The 23,656-nt window shown below is 35.7% G+C and overlaps 1 protein-coding gene and 2 long non-coding RNA genes across 4 annotated transcripts in view; 1 reads left to right on the forward strand and 2 right to left on the reverse strand.

The window, feature by feature from the left end:
- The window catches only part of IL7 (interleukin 7), a 66,342-nt gene that overhangs the window by 21,491 nt on the left and 21,195 nt on the right, over positions 1-23,656 (reverse strand). The window lies entirely within an intron of this gene.
- Positions 1-23,656, forward strand: part of LOC117079494 — a 66,206-nt gene that overhangs the window by 13,889 nt on the left and 28,661 nt on the right. The gene's annotated exons all lie outside the window — the stretch shown is intronic.
- LOC117079495 lies at positions 189-23,308 on the reverse strand. The gene is made up of 3 exons (XR_004435476.1): positions 23,298-23,308; positions 13,760-13,765; positions 189-374 (listed from the first exon to the last, which is right to left on the reverse strand). It is a non-coding gene; the product is annotated as an uncharacterized LOC117079495 (long non-coding RNA).

The following is a 23,656-nucleotide window of genomic DNA, read 5'->3' on the forward strand; positions in this document are numbered from 1 at the left end:
AACACTTATCTTTTGTCTTTTTGATAGTAGCCATTCTGACAGGTGTGAGGTGATAGCTCATTGTGGTATTGATTTGCATTTTTTCCGGTGATTAGTGATCTTGAGCATTTTTTCACATACTTATTGGCCATTTGTATGTTTTATTTTCATAAATGTCTATTCAGATCCTTTGCTCATTGTTTATTATTATTATTATTATACTTGAAGTTCCGGGATACAGAACGTGCGGGCTTGTTACATAGGTATACATGTGCCATGGTGTTTTGCTGTACCCCTCAACCCGTCATCTCTATTAGGTATCTCTCTTAATGCTATCTCTCCCATTGTCCCCCACTCCCCGACAGGCCGCGATGTGTGATGTTCCCCTCCCTGTGCTCGTATGTTCTCATTGTTCAACTCCCATTTAGGAGTGAGAACTTGCGGTCTTTGGTTTTCTGTTTCTGTGTTAGTTTGTTGAGAATGATGGTTTCCAGCTTCATCCATGTCCCTGCAAAGGACATGAACTCATTCTTTTTTATGGCTGCATAGTATTCCATGGTGTATATGTGCCACATTTTCTTTATCCAGTCTAACATTGATGGGCATTTGGGTTGGTTCTAAGTCTTTGCTATTGTGAAAAGTGCTGCAATAAACATATATGTGCATGTGTCTTTATAGTAGAATGATTTAAAATCCTCTGGGTATATACCCAATAATGGGATTGGTGGGTCAAATGGTATTTATAGTTCTAGATCCTTGAGGAATCACCACGCTGCCTTCCACAATGGTTGAATTAATTTACACTCCTACAAACAGTGCAAAACCTTCCTATTTCTCCACATCCTCTCCAGCATCTGTTGTTTCCTGACTTTTTAATGATCACCATTCTAACAGGTGTGAAGATGGTACTCTTTGTGGTTTTGATTTGCATTTCTCTAATCACCAGTGATGATGAACTTTTTTTCATATGTTTGTTGGCTGCACAAATGTCTTCTTTGGAAAAGTGTCTGTTCATATTCTTTGCCCACTTTTTGATGGGGTTATTTGTTTTTTTTCTTGTAAATTTGTTTAAGTTCCTTGTAGATTCTGGATATTAGGTCTTTGTCAGGTGGATAAATTGCAAACATTTTCTCCCATTCTGTAGGTAGCCTGTTCACTCTGATTATAGTTTCTTTTGCTGTGCAGAAGCTCTTTAGTTTAGATATATACCTTGTCAGTTTTGGCTTTTGTTGCCATTGCTTTTGGTGTTTTAGTCATGAAGTCTTTGCCCATGCCTATGTCCTGAATGGTATTGCATAAGTTTTCTTCTAGGGTTTTATGGTTTTAGGTCTTTACATGTAAGTCTTTAATCCATCTTGAGTTAATTCTTGTATAAGGTGTAAGGAAGGGGTCCAGTTTCAGTTTTCTGCATATGACTAGTCAGTTTTCCTAGCACCATTTATTAAATAGGGAAACTTTTCCCCATTTCTTGGTTTTGTCAGGTTTGTCAAAGATGGTTGTAGATGTGTGGTGTTATTTCTGAGGCCTTGGTTCTGTTCAATTGGTCTATATATCTGTTTTGGTACCATTACCATGCTGTTCAGTTACATTCCCTTTGAAAACCGGCACAAAACAAGGATGCCATCTCTCACCACTCCTATTCAACATAGTACTGGAAGTTCTGGCCAGGGCAATCAGGCAAGAGAAAGAAATACAGGGTATTCAAATAGGAAGAGAGGAAGTGAAATTATCTCTGTTTGCAGATGGCATGATTGTATATTTAGAAAACCTCATCGTCTCAGCCCCAAAATTCCTTAAGCTGATAAGCAACTTCAGCAAAGTCTCAGGATACAAAATCAATGTGCAAAAATCACAAGCATCCCTATAAACCAATAATAGACAGACAGCCAAATCATGAGAAAGCTCCAATTCACAATTGCTACAAAGAGAATAAAATAACTAGGAATACAACTTAGAAGGGATGTGAAGGACCTCTTCAAGGAGAACTACAAACCACTGCTCAAGGAAATAAGAGAGGACACAAGCAAATGGAAAAACATTCGATGCTCATGGATAGGAAGAATCAATGTGAAAATGGCCATACTGTCCAAAGTAATTTATAGATTCACTGCTATTCCCATCAAGCTACCATTTGACATTTCTTCACAGTGTTAGAAAAAGCTACTTTAAATTTCACACGGGACGAAAAAAGAGCCCGTATAGCCAAGACAATCCTAAGCAAAACGAACAAAGTGGAGGTGTCACACTACCTGACTTCAAACTATACTACAAGGCTTTGCTCACTTTTTAATCAGATTTTTGTTGTTGTTTTGTTTTGCTGTTGAGCTGTATGAATTCCTTATATATTCTGAAAATTAATCCCTTGTTGTATGAATAACTTGCACATATTTTGTCCCATTCTACAGGCTGTCTCTCCACTCTGTTAATTATTTCCATTGCTGTGTGGAAGTTTTTAGTTTAATACAGTCACATTTGTTTCTTTTTGTTTTTGTTACTTGTGCTTTGGAAATCTTGACCACAATATCCCTCCCTAAAAATGTTCTGAAGCATTTCTCCTATATTCCCTTCTAGTGGTTTTATATTTCTGGATTTTATGTTTAAGTCTTTTATCCATTTTGAGTTGACTCATATATATGGTGAGAGATAGGGGTCTAGTTTCATTCTTCTGCCTATGAACATCCAGATTTCCTAGCACTATTCATTAAAGAGACCATCATTTTCCCAGGTATGTTCTTACATATTTGCCAAAAATAAGTTGGCTATAAATACATTGATTTATTTCTAGCTTCTCTATTCTGTTCCCTTGGTCTATGTGTCTGTTTTTATACCAGTGCTATGTTGTTTTGGTTAGAGCTTTGTAGTATATTTTGAAATTGTATAGTGTGAGACCTCCAGCTTTGTTCTTTTTGCTCAGTATTACTTTTGCTATTCAAGTCTTTTGTATTTCCATACAAATTTTAGGACTTTTTTTCTCTTTCTGTGAAAAATGTCATTGATGTTATGATAGGGATTGCATTAAATTTGTAGATTGCTTTGTGTAGTATGGTCACTTTAACAATTTTTCCAATCCATAGGCGTAATATGTCTTTATAGTTGTTTGTATTCTCTTCAGTCTTTCATTAGTGTTCTGTAGTTATCATTGTAGGGGTCTTCACCTCCTTGGTTAAATTTATTTCTACGTTTTTATTTTTATTTTATTTTCCTCGTAAAAATTGTAAATCAGATTGCTTTCTTGATTTCTCTTTCAGCTAGTTCATTATGGTTTAAAGAAATGCTACTGATTCTCATATGTTAATTTTGTATCTGGCAACTTTACTGAATTCATTTATCAGTTCCAAGAGTTTTCTGGTGGAGTAGTTAGATTTTTCTATGTATAATCATGTCATCTGCAAAGAGGGACAATTGACTTCTTCTTTTCCAATTTGGATGCCCTATCTTTCTTCATCTTGTCTAATTTCTCTGGCTAGGGCTTCCAGTGAGATGTTGAATAGGTGTGGTAAAAGTGGGCATCCTTGTCTTATTCCAGTTCCTATAAGAAAGACTTTCAGTTTTTCCTCATTCTGTAAGATGATAGCTGTGTATTAATCAGATGTGGCCTTTATTGAGTTGAAATACTTTGTTTCTATGCCAATCTGTTAAGAGTTTTCATCATAAAGAGTTCTTGAATTCTATCAAATGCTTTTTTTCTGTGCCAATTGAGATAAGCATATGGTTTTTGTTCTTCGCTCTTCTGAAGCAATGTATCACATTTATTGATTTGTGTATGTTGAACCTTCTTTGCCTCCTTGGGATAAATCCTTCTCTATTATATTCTACTATTTTTTAGATGTGTTGTTAGATTCAGTTTGTTAGTATTTTGTTGGGAAATTTTGCATATTGGCTTGAAGTTTTCCTTTTTGTTGTCTCTTTGTCTGGTTTTGCTATCAGGGTAATGCTGCTTTGTAGAATGAATTAAGAAGAATTCTCTCCTTTTCATTTTTTTTTTTTAAGAATAGCTTGAGAAGAATTGGCATTTGTTCTGCTTTAAAATTTTGGTAGAACTCAGAAATAAAGCCATCTGGTCCTGGGCTTTTCTTTTTTGGGAGACTTTTTATTATTGATTCAATCTTGTTACTCATTATTGGTCTATTCCTGTTTCCTATTTATTCCTGGTTCTGTCTTGACAAGGGCAGATGTATTTAGGAATTGATTCATTTCCTCTAGGCTTTCCAATTTGTTAGTGTACAGTTGCTCAAAATAATCTCTGATAATCCTTTATATTTCTGTGGTATCAGTTGTAATGTGTGCTTTATTTATTTCTGATTTACTTACTTGGGTCCTCTCTCTTTTTATTAGTTAGTCTAGCTAGTGGTTTATTGATTTTGTTTATGTTTATCTTTTCAAGAAATAAAATTCTGTTTTGTTAATCATTTTATTAATTAGTTTAATTTAGCTTTTAGTTTCTATTTCCTTTATTTCTGCGCTTTATTTTTTCCTTCTTTGTATTAACTTTGGGCTTGGATCCCTCTTGCTTTTCTAGTTCCTTGTGGTGCACTGTTAGGATGTTTATCTGAAATCTTTCCACTTTTTTGACGTAGATGGCTATTGCTATAAAATTCCCTCTTAGTACTACTTTTACTCTATTCCATAGGTTTGGGTATGTTGTGTTTACGTTTTCATCTTTTTCAGAAATTTTTTCATTTTGATCTTAATTTTTTCATTAATCTAATGATCACTTTGAAGCCTGTTGCTTTATTTCAATATATTTGTATAGTTTCCAAAATTTCTCTTATTATTGATCTATAGTTTTATTCCATTGTACTTTGGGAAGGTACTCAATATAATTTTGATCTTTAAAAATTTTTTGAGACTTGTTTTGTGGACTAGCATATGGTTTATCCTGAAGAATGTTCCATGTGCTGGTGAAAATAATGTGTATTCTGTAGCTGTTGGATAAAATAGTACATAAATACCTGCTAGGTCCACTTGGTCTATAGCACAGATTAAGTCCAATATTTCTTTGTTGATTTTCTTTCTAGATGATCTACCCAATGCTGAAAGTGGGGTGTTGAAATTTCCATCATACTGTATTGGAGTCTCTCTCTTTAGCTCTAATAATATTTGCTTTATATATCTTAGTGCTCCAGTGTTGAGTCCATATATATTTACAATTATTATATCCTGTCAATGAATTGATCCCTTCATCATTACATACTGGCCCTCTTTATCTCTTGTTATGTTCTTTGACTTAAAGTCTACTTTGTCCGATGTAAGTATAGCTACTCCTGCAAGGTTTTGGCTTTCATATGCATGGGATATTTTTTTCTATCATTTCACTTTCAATCTATTTGTGTCTGATATGGTTTGGCTGTGTCCTCACCCAAATCTCATCTTGAATTGTAGCTCCCATAATTCCCATGTGTTGTGGGAGGGACCCAGTGGGAGGTAAGTGACTCATGATTGTGAATCTTTCCCATGCTGTTCTTGTGATAGTGAATAACTCTCACGAGATCTCATGGTTTTATAAATTAGAATTTCCTTATGCAAGCTCTATTGCCAGCTGTCAAGTAAGATATCCCTTTGTTCTTCTTTCATTTTCCACCATGATCGTGAGGTCTTCCCAGACATGTGGAACTGTAAGTCCATTAAACCTCTTTCCTTTATGAACTACCCAGTCTCAGGTATGTCTTTATTAGCAGCATGAGGACAGACTTAATACAGTGTCTTTACACATGATGTGAATTTCTTCTTGGCAGCATATAATTGAGTCTTTTGTGTTTTATTTTCTACCCATTCAGCCAGTCTATGTCTTAGAATTGTAGAATTTAAACCATTTACATTCAATGTTGTTAAAAATAGGTGAGAACTTACTACTGTCATTTTGATAGCTGTTCTCTGAATGTTCTGTATATCCTTTGTTCCTCTTTCCTCTTTTAATATTTATCTTTACAATTTGGTCATTTTCTGTAGTGACAAGCTTTGATTTCTTTCTTGTTTTCATTAATGTATCTGCTCTACCCATGAGTTTAATTCTTTCTTTTGCTTTCTAAATAGTAGACATCATCCTTTTATTTATAGATGTTGTACTCCCTGAAGCATTTCTCATATGATTGATCTAGTAGTGATGAATTTCCTTCAGTTTTTACTTGTCTGAAAAAGATGTTATTTCTCCATCCTTTTTAAAGGATAGCTTTCCTGGGAGTAGTATTCTTCACTGACATTTTTCTCTCAGCACTTTGAATATAGGATCTCATGCTCTCCTGGCCTACAAGAGTTTTACTGAGTAATAGGCTGCTAGTCTGATGGGATTTACCCCCCCATGTGACTTGATGTTTTTCTCTTGCTGTTTTTAAAATTCTCCCTCTGTCTTCAACTTTTGACAGTGTAACTTTAATGTGCCTTGGAGAACATTTATATTTTTATTCAATCTACTAGTAGATATTTTAGCTTTCTATATCTAGATGTCTGTATCTTTCACAAGAAGGAAGAAGTTTTCAGATATTATTTCAATAAATAGGTTGTCTATGGCATTTCCCTGTTCTTATTCTTATGGAACTTATAAAATTCAAATATTTGTTTGCTTTATGGTGTCCTATATGTCAGTAGGCTTTCTTCATTCTCTTTTATTCTTTTATTCCCCCTCACCTTTAAAAAAAAAATCTGGCTTTGTTATTTTAAAAAACCAAGTTCAAAAATTCTTCTGCTTGATTTAGTCTACTGTTGAACTCTTGATTGTATATATAATTTTTAATTTCATCCATTGAATGATTTATTTCCAGGATTTCTGTTGGGTTCCTTTTTTATATCTGTCTCTCTTTCGTGAAATTCTCATTGAAGACATGAATTTCCTTCCCAACGGCTTTTTTTTTTTTTTATTGTGTCTCTTGTATTTGTATCTGTGTCCTCTTGTATCTCACTGCATTTTCTTAAGAACATTATTTTGAATTCTTTTTCAGGCTTTTAAACATGTTTACATTTCTTTGGGATATTTTACTGAAGAATTATCGTATTCCTTCAGAGGTGTCATTTTTTTCTTGAATTTTCATATTTCTTATGTCCTTACCTTATCTGTGCATCTATTTTAATGGTTTCTCTTTTAATTTCATGGATTGGCTTCTTTCATAGAGAAAGACTTTTCCTGTTGCTGTATTTAGGGTATTGTTTGGGGAGGATGTTTTGACTTTAATTCTGGGCTGGCACAGTAGTATTGTCTCTGTATGTTCTATTTGGATGCAATCAATGTCAGCATTGTCTGAGAGTTCTTCATTGGCTTAGGCTCTGGTTGTTAGTGAAAATTATGGTGAGGTGGGCCTGTCCTCTTGCCACTAGATAGTGCACACAAGTACTGTCAGTGGTGAGTAGAACTGGCCAATATGTAGCCCCCTGGACAGCATTTGTTGGTGGCAGTTATGGCACATGGGGTGGGCTAATTCTCACACCCCCAGCCTATTTTTCTTATTCTTAATTGATATAAAAGTGAATATCTTCAAATAATAATAGCAACCATGTATTCAATTATGCTTATATGTTTATTTATAAGTGAAATGAATGATAGCAATGATAAAAGTTTAGGAGGGAGAAATTAGTAATATTTTGTTACCATAAATTACTTGTACCTCCTATGAAGTGGTATAATGTTATTTGGAAGTAGATTTAGGTTGATATTGAATGCAAATTGTTCATATAAAAATGATACAGAGACATCACTCTAGATCCAATAGACATTAAACAGATAATAAACAAATATTATGAGCAACTCTAAGTCCACAAATTTGATAACCTATATGAAATGCATCAATTACTCAAAAGACACAATCTGCCAAAACTCACACAAAAAGAAGTAGAAAATCTGAATAGGACTATATCTATTCAAGAAATTAAATAAAAAATGATGTTAAAAAACAAAAATTACTAATCTCAGATGAGTTTATTGGTGAATTCTATCAAATATTTAAGGACAATATTATATCAATGCTCCATAGTATCTTACAGAAGACAGAAGCAGGAGGAATACTCCCCAACTCATTCTATAAGGTCAGCATTACCCTAATATAAAAATTCAAGGACATTGCAAGAAAATAAAACTATAGACAAGTACTTCTCATGAACATAGATACAAAAATCCTCAACATAAAAGTGTATACTTTTATACATTATTGGATTAAGTTTGCCATTGGAGATAGCACTTATCATCTACACCACAATCAAGTGGATTTTATTTCAGGTATGGAAAGCTGTTTTAACATTGGAATATCATTTAATCCATCACATCAATAGGCCAATGAAGAAAAATCACATAATCATATCAATAGATGCAGAAAAAGCATCTGACAACATTCAACACTCATTCATGATAAAAAATTTTAACACACTAGGAATAGAGAGGGGCTTCCTCAACTTGATAAAGGACATCTACAAAAGTCCTATAGCTAATATCATACTTAATAATAAGAAATTTGAAGGCTTCCTAACAAAGCAAAGCTATCCCCCTTCACTTCTGCTTTCAACATCTTACTGCAACACTTAGCTACTGCAATAAGACAAAAAAAGGAAATAAAATGTATACAGATTGGTAAGAAGAAAATAATACAGTCTTTGCAGATGATATAGTTGTCTATGTAGAAAAATTTTTTAAATCTGTAAAACAATCTGATAACTAACAAGCAATTTTATAAAAGTTGCAGGATACAAGAGAAATAAGTCAATCACTTTTCTATGTACCATCAATGAACAAGTGAAACTTGAAATTAAAAACTCATTGCCACTTACATTAGCAGCCCTAAAAATAAAATACTTAAGTGTAAATCTAAAAAAAAATCCAAGGTACATATGAGGAAAACTACAAAACTCTGATAAATAATATCAAAAAAGAAAAAAATAAATGGAGAGATATTCCAGGTCATGGGTAGAAAGACTCAATATTGTCATAATGGCAGTTCTTTCCAAATGAATATACAGACTCAATGCAATTCCAATCAGAATCCCAGGAAGTTATTTTGTAGAAATTGACAAATTGGTTCTAAAGTTTATGTGAAGAGGAAAAAGACCCAGGAGAGTAAATTCAATATTGAAAGAAAAGAGCAAAGTTAGAGGACTGACACCACTCAATTTCAAAACCTACTATAAACATACAGTAATCAAGACACTATAGTATTAGTGAAAAAACAGACAAATAAATCAATGGACCAGAATATGAGCTCAGAAATAGACTCACTAAGTATAATCCATTGATCTTTGACAAAGGGGCAAAGGCTATTAATAAAATGGAGCAGTCTCTTTTCAACAAATGGTGTTAAGACAACTGGACATTCACATCCTCACCCCTAACATTAATCTAGACACACATCTTGAACCTTTCACAAAAATTAGCTCAAAATGGATCACAGACTTCAATGTAAAATGCAAGATTACAAAAATCCTGAATAATGACATAGGAGAAATTCTTGGTGAACTTGGGCATTGAGATAGCATTTTAAATAAAATACCAAAGGCATGATCCATGAAAGAGGTGATTGATAAGTTGAACTCCATTAAAATTCAGAACTGCTGCTTTGCAAAAAGCAGCATCAGGAGAATGAGAAGACAAGTGACAGACTAGAAAAACTATTTACAAAGGACATATCTGATAAAAGAATATTACCCAAATTTTATACAGAACTCTCAAAAATCTAAAATAAGAAAATTTACAACCCAATAAAAATGGGCAAAAACCCTGAATAAGTACCTCAGCAAAGAAGATACACAGATATCTAATAAGCATATGAAACGTTATTCAACAGCATATGCTATCAGAGAAATGCAAATTAAAGAACAATGAGATACTATGACACCCTATTAGAATGGCCAAAACCCAAAACATTGACTACACTAAGTGCTGACAAAGATGTAGAACAAAAAGAATTTTCATTCATTGCTAATGGGAAGGTGAAATGGTACAGCCACTTTGAAAGACAGTTTGGTGGTCTTCTACAAAAATAAACAATCTCTTATCATTTAATGCAGCAATCCTTGCTATTTACCCAAAGGATTTGAAAATTTGTGGCCACACAAAACCCCCATGTGAATAATTATAGCGACTTTGTTCGTAATGACCAAAACTTGGAAGGGTTGAATATGTCCTTTGGTAGGTGAATGAGTAAGTAAACTGTAGTGCTTCCAGACAATGGAATATTTTTTTCAGTTCTGAAATGAAATGAGCTATTAAACAATGAGAAAACATGCAAGGACCTTAAATGCATAATACTAAGTGAAAGAAGCCAATCTGAAAAAGACTATATACAGTTTGAGTGCAACTATGTAACATTCTGGAAAAGGTAAAACTAGAGACAATAAAAAGATTTGTGGTTTGTTATGATTTAAGAGGGTGCAAGTGGATGAATAGGAGAGGTACAAAGAATGAACAGTGAAGTTGTTAGCGCAGTGAAACTATTCTGTAATATAATTTGGATTGAAGACATTTGGCAAAACCCATAGAATGTACAACACCAAGAGTGAATCTTAATTGAAACTATGGACTTTGGGAGACAATGATGTGTACAGTCATTGATCATAATAAATGTACCACTGTGAGAATGACTGTTGATAGTGGGGAAATTTGTCTGTGGGGACAAGGAGTATATGGGACCTCTGTACTTTCAGCTCAGCATCCTATGCCTATGCGTGTTAGGTGTGCAGGCATAGAAAATACACACATATAGATGCATATATAGGGTTTTATGAGGGTATTTTCCTTTTTCATTTTGTTAAAAAATAGGATCATGGTGTATACATCACACTTCAATTTTTGTATCATTCTCACTTTATATCATGACCATCATTCTAGGTCAAACATACTAGAACAAATTTTTTATAACTGCATAATATTCCACATTAAGTGTATTCCACAAATTATTCAATACTTCTCTTATTGATTAATAGCCAAACATTTGCTCCTACCAACAATTCTATAACAGACATCTTTGTATGTATATCTGTATGTGTTTGTTATCTCATTTTATATTAATGCTTGCATTTCTGTAGACTTAGTTCCCAAAAGTGAGATTTGCTGAATAAAATGGTATATGTATTTTTAAAATAATTTGTGCTTCTACCAGCATATAAAGGAGGCCATTCTGTAACATTCTTACTTCGATCAGATGTCATCAGTCTTTACCATTTTTACCAGTCCTGAGAAGTGAAAAATTATGCCTCATTATAGCTTAGATTTGCATTTTTGCAACTACTTGAAGATTAACATCATTTCATGTTAATTAACAATTTGCATCTTCTTTTCTATGAATAGTGTGTTCTTATCCACTTTCTTATGTTTTTTGTCTTTTAATGATCAGTTGATAATTTTATATAAGCAATTAAAAAAACTTTCAGTATTTTACTTTAGATTTATCTCTTATATACTGCATACAGTGTGAATGAGTGAGTGTGTGTGTGTGTGAATAATCAGGTTAACTTTGGGGCTTAACATAGTTTATATTTATTGTCAGTCATTCTATTTCTTTTTGTTCCTTTTCCTTTATTTTATAATTTTACTGTAATTTTAATATTTAAGTGACTACATTGTATTTTCCTTTTCCTTTGTAATTTGAAAGACTCTAATTCTTTTAAGAGTGTTTTCCAATAATTATTAAAATTATATTCTCTACCAATCTAATTAGTATACATGTCCACTAATCATTCTAATATAAGGGAGGGATTTATCATCTTTTTAGCTTTCTCAGTCCTTCTATAACCACACACTTTTTATATCCTTAGATCTTAGGTGAAACATGTTATTTTTGTGTTTCAATATTTACGATAGTTATCTATTGTATCTATGTCTAATAGAAATCACCAAATGCTGCAGCATTTAATAGTGATTGTTTTATATCACTTTTTCTCTATTATTGATATTTATTAATATCTTGTTCAAATGGAGTAATCTTAAAGTCAGGTTTTTATGAATAAAGAAGCAGTACCCTTGCTGGCTTATGTGTGTCTTTATTATTCTTGGTACATTCAATAAAATTTGCCTGGGTCTAAGACTGTGAACCCACAGTCACAAAACTTAGTAGTTATCACAAAATTCAGTAGAGCTTGGTCAATTGGAGCTAAACATGGTTAAAAAAAAAAAATAGAGGTTAACCTAATTGTATCCTTTTGTTGACATGTTTTCCCTCTCTTGCAGGAAGGATGCTTCCTTGAAAAAATTCACCTTGATATATCCTAGTGTTTGTCTCTTACTGTTGAGTCATAATCAACAAGTTTAAGATTTTAATACAGAAATAGATCTCCTATTCTGAACTTTCACTTCTATTTTGCTGGGCTATTTTCTCTTCAGAAACACTTATTATTTATAGATTAGCTCTCTGCTCTGTGTATGGTATCAATCATCTTCTCTTAATTATATATACATATGCATACACAGACCAATATGCAAAGACACACACACACACACCACACACACACACACACAAAGTGAGATAGGTCGGAAGATAGTATGTAGACAGATACATAAATTATTTCCTTTTGCTTTATAGGAGATCTTTACATTTTTGTCTATCCAGTGATTATATCGTAAAATCACTCTTCTTTTTTTATACACACATTATAATTTAAGCCTTTAACTTCCTATCTGATGGAGATAAACTCCTCTGAAAGCACCATGTAATTTCTGAAAATTCCCATAGTGGAGTCTAATGTATGTTCTGCAATAAACTCTTCAGGTTCTTCTCCTTGGTCTCCACAACTTGCTGTCATAGAAATGATGAACTTCATGAAGCCACCGCTTTCCTAGGCAAAGCTACTTCTCTAGTGGGAATCACTAATGTTCCCACTCCAGTTGTGGAGAGGGGACAGATCTTATTGTGTCAGAAAGTGTTTTCCTAGCTGTTTCCTGGCTGTTGGAGCTCCAAAACCTCCCAGTGCAATAGACATTCTGGTTTTCATTCAATGTCTTTCCTGTTTCTCTCTCTCCATTATTTAGTAGTCATTTTTTAAATGAAAGTTAATACCACTTCCATCTCTGACCTGAGCTTTGATTGGTCTAAGACTTAGATACTAAGCTAATGAGGGTCATCCCAGCTCTCTGTCCAAAGCAACTTGCTCAATTAAACAAGGTCTAAGGCAGTTGAGACCTCGGTCTTCCACTGACATACAGATTTTTTCATAGATAATCCAATCAGAGTACATCTAAGACCTTAGTTAACTGTAAGCAAGGGAATTATCATTCTCCTGGATATGAAAGAAGAAAAACCCTGGTGGCTACCGGTAAGCCACAACATGAAGATTAATGCCACATGGAGAAATGCAGAGTCAAAAAATTGCAAAGAAATAAAGTTGAAATTCTAAGCCACAATTGAAAGCATTCAACTGAGGTCTTTTCAGTCCACAGGCCATTAAATAACTCTTTAATGTTTAAGTCCATTTATGTTCAGTTTTCTACTAATTATACATGAAAGCATACTGACACAAATACACATGCTAAGAAAGCACACCTTCTTGAGCCTGGAGGGTTCAAAAATGAATACCTTGTGTCTGGCTGGTCTAAAAACTGCCCCCCTTTCTGTTGCAGCCACTCCTACAAATGAAAGGCTTGCTCCTGCTGTACCTTCACATGGTTAGGGGAATACAGTCATAGCACTGGAACAGCTCTAGTCCTCTCTTAACTGAGATTTTTAAAGTAAGTCATTTCTAATTCCAAAGAGAGGAGGAAGTTCCTTCTTCTCCTTTGGGAAAATAATCAGTCATATTTCATATTCCAGGAACACTTCTTCCTAAAATAATGGACAGTGCAAGCAATATCTAACAACTATCACTACCATTACACTCCATGCTATTTTGGTTGCTGTAGGCTTGTAGTATATAGTTTGAAGTTGGATAGCATGGTGCCTCCAGCTTTGTTCTTTTTGCTTAGGATTGTCTTGGCAATACTGGCTCTTTTTTGGGTCCATATGAATTTTATGGTAGTTTCTTCTAATTCTGTGAAGAATATTAATAGTAATTTAATGGGAGTAGCATTGGATCTATAAATTACTTTGGGCAGTATGGCCATTTTCACAATGTTGATTCTTCCTATCCATGAGCACGAAATGTTTTTTCATTTGTTTGTGTCCTCTCTGGTATACTTGAGCAGTGGTTTGTAGTTCTCCTTGAAGAGATCTTCACTTCCCCTTGTTAGCTGTATTCCTAAGTATTTTACCCTCTTTGTAGCAATTTTGAATGGGAGTTCATTCATGATTTGGTTTTCTCCTTGTGTATTGTTGGTGTATAGGAACGCTTGTGATTTTTGCACATTGATTTTGTATTCTGAGACTTTGCTGAAGTTGCTTATCAGCTTAAGAAGCTTTTGGGCTGAGACAATGGGGTTTTCTAGATATAAAATCATGTCATTGGCAAGCAGTTTGACTTCCTCTCTTCCTATTTGAATACCCTTTATTTCTTTCTCTTGCCTGATTGCACTGACCAGAACTTCCAATACTATGTTGAATAGTAGTGGTGAGAGTGGCATCCTTGTCTTGTGCTAGTTTTCAAGGGGAATGCTTCCAGCTTTTGTCCATTCAGTATGATATTGGCTGTGGGTTTGTCATAAATGGTTCTTGTTATTTTGAGGTATGTTCCATCAGTATCTAGTTTATTGAGAGTTTTTAACATGGGGGGTGGGATGTTGAATTTTATCAAAGGTCTTTTCTACATTTATTGAGACAATCATGTGGTTTTTGCCTTTAGTTCAGTTTATGTGATGAATTACATTTAATGCATTTAATGATTTTTGTACATTGCACCAGCCTTACATCCCAGAGATGAAGTCAACTTGATCATGGTGGATAATCTTTTTGATGTGCTCCTGGATTTGGTTTGGCAGTATTTTACAGAGCATTTTTGTATTGACGTTCATCAGAGATAGTGACCTGAAGTTTTGTTTTTTTTGTAGTATCTCTGCCAGGTTTTGGTATAAGGATGATACTGGCTTCATAAAATGAGTTAAGGAGTCCCTCCTTTTCAATTGTTTGGAATAGTTTCAGAATAAATGATACCAGCTCCTCTTTGTACCTCTGGTAGAATTCGGCTCTAAATCTGTCTGGTCCCAGTGTTTTTTTTTTTTGGTTGGTAGGCTATTTATTACTGCCTCAATTTCAGAACTTGCTATTGGCTCATGGAAGGATTCAACCTCTTCCTGGTTCAGTCTTGGGAGGATATATGTGTCCAGGAATTTATCCATTTCTTCTAGATTTTCTGGTTTATTTGCATAGAGATGTTTATGGTATTGTCTGATGGTTGTTTGTATTTCTGTGGGGCCAGTGATGATATTTATCTTGTCATTTTATTGTGTATATTTGATTCTTCTCACTTTTCTTCTTTATTAGTCTAACTAGCAGTCTATTTTATTAATTTTTTCAAAAACCAGCTCGTGGATTCATTAATATTTTGAAGGGTTTTTTATGTCTATATCTGCTTCGATTCTTCTCTGATCTTGGTTATTTCTTGTCTTCTGCTAGCTTTGGGGTTTGCTTGCACTTGGTTCTCTAGTTCTTTTAGTTGTGATGTTAGGATGTCAATTAGAGATCTTTCTGGCTTTTTAATGTGGACATTTAGTTTTATAAATTTCCCTCTTAACACTGCTGTCACTGCATTCCAAAGATTCTGGTACATTGCCTCTTTATTTTCATTGATTTCAAAGAACTTCTTGATTTCTGCCTTAAGTTCATTATTTACCCAGGAGTCATTCAGGAGCAGGTTGTTCAATTTCCATGTAATTGTATGGTTTTGAGTGAGTTTCTTAAAATTGAGTTCTAATTTGATTGTGCTGTGGTCTAAGAGACTGTTTCTTGTGATTTCAGTTTTTGGCATTTGCTGAGGAGTGTTTTACTTCCAATTATGTGACTGATTTTATAGTAAGTGCCATGTGGTGCCAAGAAGAATGTACATTCTGTTATTTTGGGGTGGAGAGTTCTGTAGATATCTATCAGGTCCACTTGATCCAGAACTGAGTTCAAGTCCTGAATATCCTTGTTAATTTTCTGCCTCAATAATCTGTCTAATATTGACAGTGCAGTGTTAAATTCTCTCACCATTATTCTGTGGGAGTCCAAGTCTCTTTGTATGTCTCTAAGAATGTGTTTTATGGATCTGGGTGCTCCTGTATTGGGTGCATATATATGTAGGACAATTAGCTCTTCTTGTTGAATTGGACCCTTTACAATTATGTAATGCCTTTCTTTATCTTTTTTTTATCTTTATTGGTTTAAAATCTGTTTGGTCAGAAACTAGGATTGCAACCCCTGATTTTTTTCTGTTTTCCATTTGCTTGGTAGATTTTCCTATTTTGAGCCTATGTGTGTCTTTGTACATGAGATGGGTCTCTTAAATACAGTACACCAGTGGGCCTTGACTCTTTATCCAGCTTGCCACTGTGTGCTTTTTAATTGGGGCATTTAGCCCATTTACCTTTAAGGTTAATATTCCTGTGTGTGAAGTTGATCCTGTCATCATGATGCCAGCTGGTTATTTTACAGACTTGTGATGTAGTTGCTTCATACTATCATTGGTCTATGTACTTCAGTGTGTTTTTGTAGTGGCTGGTAATGATTTTTCCTTTCTGTATTTAGTGCTTCCTTCAGGAACTCTTGCATGGCAGGCCTAGTGGTGACAAATTTCCTCAGCATTTGCCTGTCTGGAAAGGATTTTATTTCTCCTTTGCTTATAAAGCTTAGTTTCACTGGATATGAAATTCTGGTTAGAAACATTTTTTTTTTAAGAGTGTTGAATATTGACCCCCAATCTCTTCTGGCTTGCAGGGTTTCTGCTGAGAGGCCTGCCGTTATTCTGATGGGCTTCCCTTTGTAGGTGACCTGGCCTTTCTCTCTGGCTGCCCTTAATATTTTTTTCCTTCATTTCAACCTTGGAGAATCTAACGATCATGTGTCTTGGAGTGGTTCTTCTCATGGCTTATCTTACTGGGGCTCTCTGTACTTCCTGATTTTGACTGTTGGCCTGTCTTGCTAGGTTGAGGAAGTTCTCCTGGATGACATCCTAAAATATGTTTTCCAACTTAGTTCAATTCTCACCATATCTTTCAGGTACCCCAATCAGGCATAGGTTCTGTGTGTACATAATCCCATAGTTCTCACAGGTTCTGTTCATTTCTTTCCATGCCCTTTTTTCTCTAATTTTGTGTTTTATTTCAGCAAGATAGTCCTCAAGTTATGAAATGCTTTCCTCCACTTGATCTTTTCAGCTATTGATACCTGTGGTTGCACTGGAAAGTTCTTGTGTTGTATTTTTCAGCTCCATCAGGTAATTTACGTATCTCACCAAACATTATTCTGGTTAACAGCTCCTATAATGTTTTATCATGGTTCTTAACTTCTTCACATTGAGTTAGAACATGCTCCTTTGGCTCAGTGAAGGTCATTATTACCCACCTTCTGAAGCCTACTTCTGCCAGTTTATCCATCTTAGCCTCAGCTCAGTTCTGTGCCCTTGTTGGAAAGGTGTTGCAATCATTTCAAGGAGAAGAGGTATTCTGGCTTTTTGAGTTTTCAGTGTTTTTTTTCATTGATTCTTTCTCATCTTGCTGAGGTTATCTACCTTTGATGGAGTTTTTGTGGGTACCTTTTTGTTGATCCTGTTGTTATTGCTTTCTGTTTTCTTTTCTTTCAACAATCAGGCCCCTCTTCCATAAGGCTGCTGTCGTTTGCTGGGGGTCCACTCCAGATCCTATTTGCCTGGGTCTCTCCCACCCCTGGGGGTGTCACTAGTGGAGGCTGCAGAACAGCAAAGATGGCTGACTGCTCCTTCCTCTGGGAGCTCCATCCCAGAGGGTTACTGACCTCATGTTAGTGGGAATGTTTTTATATAAGGTATCCGGTGACCCCTGTTGGGGTTGGTCTCACCCAGTCAGGAGAACAGGATCAAGGACCTACTTAATGAAGCACTCTGGCTGGAATCCCACTCGTCTGAACTGCCTGGATTCCTCAGAGCCAGCAAGGGAAAAGACTAAGTCTGTTGATCCATGGAGACAATAACCGCTCCTCCCACTAGAAGCTCCATCCCAGGTGTATCAGAGCTTTGTCCGTAAACCCCTGGCTGGAGATGATGAAATTCCCAGAGGGAGGCCACATGCAGTGAAGAGGGATGGGTTCAGGTGCAGCCTAAAGAGGCAGTCTGGTGATATCTGCCACAGCTGCTGTGTTGCACTGTGGAGAATTTCTCCTGAATCTGAACCAGCCAATATCTCTGGCACCAGCAGGGGAAAAGGCAGACTGGAGGCTACAGTGATGGTAGCTGACCCTCTTTTAAGTTCAGTCATCTTAGGCAGCAGGTAGACATAGTGATGGTGGCTGCCCTTCCCTCTAGGAACTCTGTAGTCTTAGGCAGCCCCCAGTCCAGTGGCCACTGAGAGAATATGCATTGCTCTGTGTTTGCAACCCAAGACCCTTTTGGCATGGGCTTATGATGGGAATCTCCTGATTTGCAGGTTGCACCCATCCATGGAAAAAGTGTGGTTTCCCGGGCAGGGTAGCACAATCACTCACTGCCTCCCTTGGCTGGTGTTGGGAGTCCCACGTACCCCTGCAGCCCCCAGGTGGGCCATTATTCCACTCTGATTTCTTTGCTTTCTGTCATTTGTGCCAACCACCTAGTCAGTCCAAATAAGAGAACCTGGATACCTTAGTTGCCAGTGCAGGATTCACTTGCTATTTTTGTTATTCTTGGTGGGCGCCTCCAACTGCAGCTGTTTCTAGTCAGCCATCATGGCCCAGCTCTCACTCATTAGTCTTAAGGTTAATATGCAGTAATGGTTATATACTATCCTACAAGCAGCAATCTAATTACCATTAACATTCTTCACAGAATTAGAAGAAACTACCATAAAATTCATATGGACCCAAAAAAGAGCCAGTATTGCCAAGACAATCCTAAGCAAAAAGAACAAAGCTGGAGGCACCATGCTACCCGACTTCAAACTATATACTATAAGACTACAGCAACCATTGGTCTACGTGTTCCATTGGTCTACGTGTCTGTTTTTGTACTAGTACCATGCTATTTTTGTTGCAACTGTAAATTTATAATCACAAGTGCTTATATGCTGTACTTTATAACTGTCTTACTATTTACTTGAACTTTAAATATCAATTTCAACTATAGAACCTATAATTAATGAGACAATTTGAGAGACGAAGTATGAGATGGATATATTCGAACATTCTGGTGAGCTGAAGTGGGGTGGTAACAGGCGGATCAAAAATAAAGATTTACTAAAGAAATATGGAAAGCAAAGTAGCCAAATATGATAAACCAAACTGTCAGAAGAGAGTGTTTTGTTTCGAGAGCATAACTTTAAACACCACCTGGTTAAGCAAAAATAAGCAAGCCATTAGGTAAACTGCAAGTAAATATATGAGTAGCACATAAACCAATAGTGAGAAGTCACTGATAGAACCAATATGGTGAAGACTGTAAGTCATATAATGATTTTACAATATCACTGTTATGAACTGAATATTTGTGTCTCCTCAAAATTCATGTGTTGAAACCCTAACCCCCAATGTGTTGGCATTAGAAAATGAGGCCTTTGGGAGGTAATTAAGTCATGAAGGTGAACCTCTAATGAATGGTAGTAGTGCCTTATAAAGAAACACCAGAGAGTTCTCTAGCCATTTGAAAATTTCACATTCTGCCACAAGAAGATATGAGAAGCTGGCAGTCCATAATCTGGAAGAGGTCCTTCACCAGAACCCAACCGTACTGCCAGCCCAATCTTGGGCTTCCAGCCTCCAGAACTGTGAGGAATAAATTTCTGTTGTTTATAAGCCACCAAAGTAGCAAAGTCCATGGTTCTTTGACATAGCAGCCAGAAGTGTCTAACACAGTCACTTACATATATCAACATCTTTACAACATAATTTTGAATTATACAATATACATGATATAACATACAATTTTATGCTACACTGTAATTTTATAACTTTAAAATAACATTTAAGTTTTTAAAATGTAAACTATGTTCATTCACTCAGTCAGTCAATAAATATTTATGAAGGGTCTTGTCTGTAACAGGTAACATTCTAGATGTTGGGGATACAAGGGTTATCAAGAGTCTCTGTCCTAAAAATACGATAATTTCAGACAGTAGCAAGAACCATGAGGAAAATTAAAAAATACAATATATTTTGAAGAGGCCACTCTAATTTTACAAGGAAGTGAGTTTTGTGCCATCAATTGACCTTTTACTAGTGTCTGCATTTTTCTCTTGGTTGCTTGGATTTTATATTCAGTAGCTCCCCTCCCCCACCACCTTCTCCTTGAAAAGGCTCATGAGTGCTGTATTGCCTAAATTCTGACATACATAAGTTTCTGCCTGTGCACTTTATATTTGAACAATAACTTGTCTACGTATCAAAATCTAAGTCACATTTTTATCTCTCAGGATTTTGTAGACATTATTCCATTATCTTTTGCATTTAGATGTGAAAAATCTGAAGCTACTCTAATTCTCCTCCAAATGACTTGCTTGCCATTTCCACCTTTAGAATTATTCTTCCTTGCTCTTGAAATTCAGTCACTTTTCCAAGATATAACTTAGTAACAATCATGTTGAATCAATTTTTATAGTACATGATATACTACTTAGCATGTACGGTTCATTCCATTTTTGCTTTAATTTGTGGAAAAATTTTCCTCCGTCATAGGTTGTTTCACTCTTCCATTTTGATGAATTGTCTTTGGTAGGAACAATTATTCATAAAATGGCTCACTATCATCTCTTCTTATCTCTTATTGTTTCAGCAACTGTTTGTAATTTGTATTTTTACTTTGCATTCATGGTTATTATAACAAATCTATTTCATATTTTTTGTTTATTCTTCTTGTTATTGCTAACATTTTTGTCAGGTCCAAAATGGAGGGAGTGCATAATTTTGTATTTCAATGTATTTCCTTGGTTGTATAATATCCTCTTTCATCTCATTGCATTCTTTTATCAACTACTCTTTGATATTCTTTTGTAAAATTCATGTGTACTTTAAAACTATGGTGTGAAGTACAAATGAAGGTTTTTATTCTATTTCTTGGTGTCTGCCCTCCTTCCAGAATGAACTCTCATATTCTAGGTTTCTTTTAGTTCTTTTTATTTTGCTGTGGAATTTCTGTGTGGTTATCACAGAAATTCATCTTAAATTTATTTTCATCTTAAATTTATTTTCATCTTAAATTTAAAGTGGAACACTCTGTGCTGATATTTATTTGACTCTATATCTCATGATCCTCTTCTCACTTATTATAGTCTCTTCTCTGTTGAATTTCTAAGTTAAGCCACAGTATTATCTGCTCTGTGTGCTCTTAGAAAGCCTGGGAACACAGCTTTTTGGGAAGGGGTATGTGGCAATGGTAGTGCACTGAGAAGTGGGAAAATCTGTGGTCAATTTTGTTGGTGGACAGGGACTGTCCACTTTCTTTTTATTAAAGACTATTTTACAGAGTGGTTTTAGGTTCACAAAAAAATGAGAAGAAGGTATAGAGATTCCTCATATACATGATGACACTGTGAAATACAGTTATGTGTCACTTAATGATGGGGGATATGTTCTGAGAAATGTGTCATTAAGTAATGGTGCCATTAGATGATTTCATCATTGCACAAACATCATAAAACCCAAACCTAAATGGTATAGCCTACTACATACCTAGGTTATAAGGTATAGCCTATTGCTCTCAGGCTACAAACCTGTATAGCATGCACTAAATACTATAGACAATAATAACACAATGGTAAGTATTTGTATGTCTAAACATATCTAAATATAGAAGAGGTACAGTAAAAATAGGGTATAAAATATTAAAAATAGTACACTTGTATAGGGGACCTTCCATGAATGGAGCTTGCAGAAGTGCAAGTTGCTCTGGATGAGTCAGTGAGTGAGTGATGAGTGAATGTGAAGGCCTAGCACACTACTGTGTAAACTACTGTGCTATACGTTTATATGGCTGGCAGTGCAATGGGTTTGTTTACATCAGTATCATCACAAACATGTGAGTAATCCATTCTAAGACATTACCACACCTATCATGTCACTAGGGAATATGAATGTTGCAACTCCATTATAATCTTTGGGGCCACCATGGTATATGCAGTCTCTCATTGACTGAAACATTATGTCATATGACTGTGCATGTTTGGTCTTTTTCCCAGATTCCTGACACACAACCCATAAAATCCTTGAAACCTCCAAAGGGATGTCTTTTTCAGGGTTGATGAGATGACTGGTGACTGGCAGCCCGTAGGTAGCCCCTAGCTCCAGCCCCAGTCCCAGCCCCTAGGATAACAAAGCGTAAATAGAGGGTTGGGACTTTCAGCCCCACCCCCATCCCCCAACTTCTGGGGAGGGGAGAGGGGATGAAGGTTATGTTGATCACCAATGGCCAATGATTTAATCAGTCATGCCTAACTCTCCAGAGAGCTTACAAATAGCTGAACATGTGGAGGTATTTGGAGGGTGGCACACCCGGAGAGGGCATGAAAGCTCCAGACCTGCTCTCCCATAACTTGCCCATGAATCTCTTCATCTATACCTTCGTAATATTCTTTATAATACATGCTAAATATTAGTATTTCCTCACGTTCTGAGAGCTGCTCTAGCAAATTAGTTAAACCCAAGGAGCAGGTTGTAGGATCCCCATTGTACAGCCAGTTGGTCAGAAGCACAGGTTAGACAACCTAGGGTTTATGATTGGCATCTGAAATGTGGGTGGAGGGGAAAGAGGAGTCATGAAGACAGCCTTAACCTGTGTTATATGATGCTGTCTCCAGGTAGATAGTGTCATAATTGAATTGACAACCAGCTTGTGTCCTTTGCAGAATTGATTCCTTACTTAGAATATGAGGGAAAAATCTCCCACATATTTGGTCACAGAAGTCTTCTGTGTTGATTGTTGTTGAAGGAGAGAATAATAAAACTGTTTTTTTTCTACAGATACTCTCTGTCCCCACACATGCATGGCTTTCCCTGTTATCAACACTGTGCTCTCTTTTTAACAATTTACCTTTTGTTAAAGTGCATCATGGTGTATGGTGAGCTGGCCTGCATGAATAATGTGTTCTCATTTGGTCTTCAAGTTTCCTCCCAATTGAGAAAGAGGTGTTTTGCTTTTCATAGAGACTACCATATTTAGGGGTCATTTTCCCAATTCACTTGCTTTTCTCCAGTAGACATTTCCACGACCTCTCTTCAAAGTGTAGTGTTAGTGAATTTTTTTTCAGGATGTTGTCCACTTTTGTCACCACTTATTTGAGTTTCCTAGGGCTTCTATAACAAATGTCCAAGAACAGCGTGGCTTAAAACAACAGAAATTTACTCTCTCACAGTTCTGGAAACCATTAGTCTGATATCAAAGTGTTGGGAGGGTTGTCCTCTTGGAGGCTCTGTGGCGAAATCATTTCATGACTTTCTCATAGATTTTGGTGGCTGCTGGCAATCCTTGGTGTTCCTTGGCCAAGCTAAGTTGATGCATAAAATTAACTATCAAAATACTATTACCTCATTATCTTTTTAATACCCATGGAATCAGTAGTGATGGCTCTCTTTTCACTTCTGATAGTAGTAATTTGTATCTTTTTCTTATTTTCATGGTCAGCCTGACTGGAGGCTTATTAATTTTATTGATCTTTTCAAAGAACCAGTTTTGCTTTCATTGATTTTCCTCTATTAATGTCTTGTTCTCA

This window comes from Trachypithecus francoisi, unplaced genomic scaffold, assembly GCF_009764315.1.
Source record: "Trachypithecus francoisi isolate TF-2019V2 unplaced genomic scaffold, Tfra_2.0 Lachesis_group7, whole genome shotgun sequence".
NCBI lineage: Eukaryota > Metazoa > Chordata > Mammalia > Primates > Cercopithecidae > Trachypithecus > Trachypithecus francoisi.